This window comes from Hemitrygon akajei, chromosome 9, assembly GCF_048418815.1.
Source record: "Hemitrygon akajei chromosome 9, sHemAka1.3, whole genome shotgun sequence".
Classification (NCBI taxonomy): Eukaryota; Metazoa; Chordata; class Chondrichthyes; order Myliobatiformes; family Dasyatidae; genus Hemitrygon; species Hemitrygon akajei.
Genome location: NC_133132.1, coordinates 74,084,860 through 74,090,664, shown reverse-complemented (window position 1 = coordinate 74,090,664; position 5,805 = coordinate 74,084,860). Strand labels below are relative to the sequence as shown.

Here is a 5,805-nt window from a genome sequence, read left to right as displayed (position 1 = left end):
AACTTGATGGTCTGGTCAACCTGTCAGCCAATGTCACTACAGTACTAACCATCGGGTAGACATTATTAAATCACATAATTACGAAAACGAAAGTAAACTGCAAACATTTCTGTTTAAGATGCTTTATTTTACTTTTATCACACCGTTCCTCACTTGCGATACATCATCTAAATTGTTTATTCAAAATTCAAGATTCAGGATTGTTTATAAATTGTTGCAGAGGGGCGGCGAGCTTTAAGAGTATGTGGCACCTCGCTGAAACTTTATACAACAGGTAGCCTCTTGCAGGAAAGAGATCCTGGACGAAGTCTGCAGGAAGAAAAATAAACTCTTGGCCATGTTTCCTGCAATCTCCCCTCTTTTTGCTGACACAGTATTCCCAGCGGGGATCTGTAATTGGTTATGTGCTTTCTTACTCTGGGTTTCCGTTGGAGTTGTTCACTTCCTATGATCTTGGTTTATTTAGGATCTCATTATCAACATTTCAGCTGTCTATCTGTCTGCAGCCAGCAACAAAAAATCGGATCCAATGTAAGTATATAGAAACAAGGCAAAATAAAACATAATATTAACCGGGATGTTTGTTAGTAATTAAAGTCCAAGATCAATGTATTCATTGGTGATTCATGCTCACCTTACTGATATGTGCTAATGAATTAAATGTCAGTCCAAGTACCAACAGCAGATACGTCCATCCATTCCCCGCCCTAGCGGGAGATCAGCGTTCTTGTAGAAGAAGAGAACCTGGTTCCAAGTCTGGCTGCTATCGGCTCAATGTGGAGCTGGATCAGCCCTGTACAAATGAACCCCGTCATTGGAAATGAAAACCTATGCTGGAGACAAAATGTATTGGTGGAGGCACGGCGGTGTGAATAAGAACACAGGCTGAAGCATTTCAGACTTTGCTAATTGAATTTCTATGTAATAGCTTCGGCTTTAATGTGTCGTGATGCTCTTTCCTCGTTTTATAACCCAGGTTTATTTTCACATTAATTGATATTTAAAATCTGTACGATGGACCATCATCCATCTTAAGAAAAGGATATATAGCAAGAAAAAAAGAGTCTGCAATAAAGAATGGCATGGCGAAAATAAGGATACTCTACAACAGAATGTTAGTAGTTAAATGCTCCTGTTTTTGATAGTATACATGTAATATCCGGTCATCCTGGTCATTCTGATCTCAGTTTAATATTTTTATTGTGTTCTAGATTTTACACTCGCGCTCTATGGCCGGGCATCCCGGTAGCACTTCAGTCTCCAAGGGGAAACAAAGATATAGATCTCGCCTTAACTAATCTACGCCACATCCCCGGAGTCCATCCATTACCTAGGAACGGGGCGAAAGCAGAAGGATGACTCTAAGTAAACAACCGCGTCACTGGGCCACTTTGTAGCTGCCGCACCGTTATCTCAGCCAGGGCTGAACTGACTCCAAACGAGGATACTTGGAAGCAACAAAAATGAAATTTTATACGGTCCCGGTGAGTTTAATGCAAGTGCCGTCAGTTTACATTATTAATTCAAGTACGCAGATAGATCAAGACCTGCAAAGCTCCCTCGCCTTTCCAGGTCCTGGTGCCTTTAAAAGTCAATGTGGCGGCTCTGCGGAATTTGACCACGACCTCTGTTCTGATAATTTGTCAGGTCGTCCGCTTGGCATTATATCATAAGTACTCGCTGAGATCAGTCAGACTGACAAACACAAATAAATCAACAGCAGCTCTCTCCAGCTAGAGTTCTGCCGCCCACGAAAATCGGATTGTGAATAAGAATCCGAATTGCAGGCTATAATAAATTTCTTGCAGGGATCTCTTCATCCATCAATTCCGTTTAAATTTTAACATATTGCATGCCGATAATGCATTGTTGTTGAAATTTGAACTAAATTTACAATTGGAAAGAATGAAGTTGTTTGCCAAATCGTTTAACTCAGAAACCGGACTAAACACCACCTCCCTTCATATCAACCCTTTTAAATTTAATAATATTTTTCCAAGTCCAACATCCACAGAATCAACATAGAAAGTGCAAGTTTTTTACATAGACGAGTTGCTTAAAATGTGTCAGTAAATGAGCAACATTTGGATTGGCATGGTGGAAGCGAGGGTTCGGCTGGCGGATTGATGGGCAAATGGTAAATTTGTTTTTAAGATCACAGGTGAATTGATATGTGACGTCCACCGTTAGAATGGCGATTTCCTAGCAGGGTTAGAATAATATTTCTGTTAACGATTGCACATAGCCCGCTTCGTTTCCACCCATATCAATAATAATCTAGGCACAGTCAGCACACTGATCAAATAGTGCTTCCTGGTTTGTAGATGCAAAATTCGGTGAAATAGTGATCCATCAGGGTCACCATTAACCTGAGCTCCAGTGCTGGTTCCTGCCTCGTAAATTACTTGTCCTTTGCTGATATTTGATATGATTTCAGATGTGCCAAACAATTATCTACATCCCTGCTCTCAAAACGTCAGCATATACTGCCCTATTTACCTCATTTGTGTAGTCCACTGTGCCTCCAGCCCCAGACATTTATTAATACATCTTCTGTGAACTTGTCTCCACTTCAATATAAACATTGCTAATCCGAGTAAAATAAAAACGCAAACTGTTACTCAGATGGCAGAAATATCTAGCTGTAATATTCAGTCTAGAAAAATTCAGGGTTAGAATAAATCTACTTCCCTTGTATTTTGCTTTTCTGCTAATTATTTTGTTTCTGTAAACCATCCCATTTATTTTTTTTCTCTCTGCCAGACAAATGTGATTGGAAGGCATGGAAACAGTTGACTTGATAACATCTGCTCTGGTTAGGTTGCACTGGCAGTTAAAATTTATGTCCTCCCTGCACACAGTTCACTTCTTTTCAAATAACTGGACTTGATAAATTATTTAGTCTTAGGATCAGAGAGCAGCAGATCTGTTGATTTCATTGTGATACACTCACAAACCATAAATTTTTATATTTGACTGCCAACAAGTCTATACAACCAACTACAAATGAATATTTAATTGACACACCACGCTAATCTTGGATATTTTTGAAAGATTTCAACAAAGTGCACTATCGAGGGTTAGGGTTAGACAAAGGTCATCTTAGGTCTATAGAGCCCCGAAATGTGACAGAGCATAAATGGGGATCTCTCATGGCATGTTTGAAGTAAACTGTAACTACCATGGGAGTTTTTAATCCCTATTTTGAATGAACAAATTAAACTGTTAAGTGTACTGAAGAAGAAGAAACTGCTTTTTAGAGTAGTATGTTATAAGAGCTTGCCACTGGGAATGAGCTACTTTAGGTTTGGTCTTATGCAATGAAAAAGGATTAATAAGCAATCTTCCAGTCAAACCCTCATAGGGATTAGTGATCACAGTGTGATATAATTCCAAATTCCATTTGAAAATGAACACCATAGGTTCATCAGCAGTGACTTTGATTTAACAAATGACAATTATAATGGTAAGAAAGAGGACCTATCTGTATTAGGTAGATTGGGTAACCAAACCATGGGGCAGGTCAACAGAGGAACAGGGGCAGATATTCAAACAGCTGGCCTATAATACTCAACGAAACTTTATCCTCACAAAAGAAAAGGCTTTGCAAAAGAAAGATGCACAGTTCATGTTTAACAAAGTATTATGGTCAATTGAGAACTTGGACATCCAAAGTAACAAAGGCTAGAGAGCCAGGATATTTTTTAGAGCACCACAGCAGAAGATGAAAAAAAAACCATATGAACAAAAAAATGTATCATAGTGCAAGATGATCAAAGTAGTCATAGCGCTGCTAAATTTTAGAGATTAGAGTTGCGCTGGTTGGTTCATGAATAAAATGGTTGCAGGAAAGTAGCTGTTCTTGAGCCTGCTGGCACGGGACTTCTGTATCTCATAACCAGAGACTGAGAAAATGGCATTGCAGGATGGTGGATGGATGATGGATTTTGCCTTCTCGAGACATTGCCTCCTGTAGCTACCTACCAATGTTGGGGAGGGATGTGACTATGATATATTGGACAGAGGCTACTACTCACTGCAGCTTCTTATGGCCCTGCACACTTAAAATTGACATACCAGACCATGATGCAACCAATCAGATCTCTAGAGAACAAGACTGGTGACTTAACAACAGAAAACACGGAAATGGCAATATGGTGAATAAAGCTTTTTGCATCAGTCTTAACTATGGAAGACAGTACTAATATCCCTAAGGTATCAGATGGGCAACTTTAAAAAAAAATTACAACTAACAAATTCCCAATTATATGGGATAATATATTGGAGTTGAAGGTGAATATATTATTGAGACCCAATAGACTGCATGCTATGGTTTTAAACAAATTTGCTGCAGATTTTGCGGATCCATTGGTTGAAAATGCTCATAACTTGCAGTCATTCAGAACTAGGGTACTTAGAAAGTTGTTGAAGAGAGCAAAAATTCTCTGCCCCTCTCTGCGCCGTTGACTGCTGGATGCTGGATCATTAGAAGCATTTAAAATGGAGTAATGGCATAGAAGAGTGAGGACAACATAGGTCAGCCATGATCATATTAAACAGTGAGAGCCCATGGCCACCTCCTGATCCTGGTCCTATGTCCTTGCGTTCTTGTGCACTTCTGTAATGATACAGTTGAAAACACCAAACATATTTTGCCAACAGGACACTCAAAATGCTGGAGCTCCTCAGCGGGTCAGCCAGCAGCAATGGAAATGAATAAACCGTGGACGTATCTGGAGACGAATACACACCTCCCCTGTTGTGTTCAACGAGAAAGGAATACTGGCTCGGACACGAGGCGGTTTTAGGGTGCTCTGAGAGAGAGAGTGCGAACCACGAACGCTGAGTGACATCGGTATACCTCCCGTCCTGATGAGGGCTTTGGGCAGGGTGATGCTCCTTCAGCCTATGTTACAGAGTAAAAGGTAAAAGTATATCGCAGGCCTCATCTGTCAGTGAGACTGAGAAGTCCTGCGGTAGAGACAAGAAGAGATTACAACTCCTGGCCACGAGCAGTTTCTTCCTCTGTGCGGGCAGGCATGAAGAAATACACTAGTTTAAAACAAAGTAACCAAGCATTAATTGTTATTTTAGAAATAATAGCTACACATTCAATCGCGGCGCCAGATCAAAGATGTAATCGTGTTTTTATAAAATGAGGAGCAGTGAAGCTGTCTCGACCATCTTCAGACAGAGCAAAGACGTTCTGATTTATTGAATCTTTAACCAGCCAGGCTCGCCCTGTTTGGTTTACGACACTGGAACTCGAAAGAACAGTTGAAAGAAAACACTGCCAATTTACTCTCTAATCTGCCACGTAAAAATATTATTTCTGTATTGGAAGCTGCCAAAAGATGTAAAAATAAGTATCTGGATGACGGAGACACATAGCGGGAGTATCTTTATAAAGCTGAAACAGAGGATTTTAAAACCCTGGTACTGGATGGGTGGGAAGATTAATAAAATGGAAGTACCTAAAGTTGTTCTGCATAATCAGCTCATTTTTGTAAGTTAAAGTTTGTATTTAAAAAAACTATTTCCGAAACATTTTTTCTTATTTGCATCATTTCTAACGTCTTGCATTGTTGAACTAAATTTTTCGGAGTTTGAAGAATGTGCTGTCGGTACGGTGTCAAAAAGACGTTTTTTTTTATTGGACGTGAGGCAAAATTGACCTAAATTGCTTTATCGTGTCCGTTGTAGGTACCCTGAATGTGTGTGTGTGGGCCAGCTGGCGTTTAAGCACATCCATCCTTAGAAGTTTCCCATAAACCTACAAGTGATTTTTTTTCTCGCAAATTGAGC

At 39.9% G+C, this 5,805-nt stretch overlaps 1 long non-coding RNA gene across 1 annotated transcript; it reads left to right on the top strand.

Annotated features, from left to right (window-relative positions):
• The first annotated feature begins 452 nt into the window (after positions 1–452).
• Positions 453–5,479, top strand: LOC140732799 (uncharacterized). Its single transcript, XR_012100141.1, has 3 exons — positions 453–531; positions 1,212–1,484; positions 4,663–5,479. It is a non-coding gene; the product is annotated as an uncharacterized lncRNA (long non-coding RNA).
• The last annotated feature ends 326 nt before the right edge of the window (positions 5,480–5,805 follow it).